Below are 306 nucleotides of genomic sequence, written 5' to 3'. Positions count from 1 at the left end.
GTGACTTTATTAATCAGTTGTTCTGAGTGTGAATATGGCATGCTAATTAGCTAATCTGGTAGAAGCTAATTTGCTTCTAAAAATCAGTATAAAGTTCAGATTAAATTCCCACTTTATAAATTCTGACATTTAAGCAGGCTTTAAATGTCACCTGCTACCTTAGAGTGTAAGGGTGATGGTAACTGCCACAGCAAAGACAATACCATAGTTTTTGAATTTGAATAACAGTTTTAACTGTTGTTAATAGGATATGAAGAGGATGTGGGTACTGCTGTTAATAAACAGTGAGTACTTTGATTCAAAATA

This window comes from Symphalangus syndactylus, chromosome 17 (assembly GCF_028878055.3).
Source record: "Symphalangus syndactylus isolate Jambi chromosome 17, NHGRI_mSymSyn1-v2.1_pri, whole genome shotgun sequence".
NCBI classification, from domain to species: domain Eukaryota; kingdom Metazoa; phylum Chordata; class Mammalia; order Primates; family Hylobatidae; genus Symphalangus; species Symphalangus syndactylus.
This window is presented reverse-complemented; position numbering follows the sequence as displayed.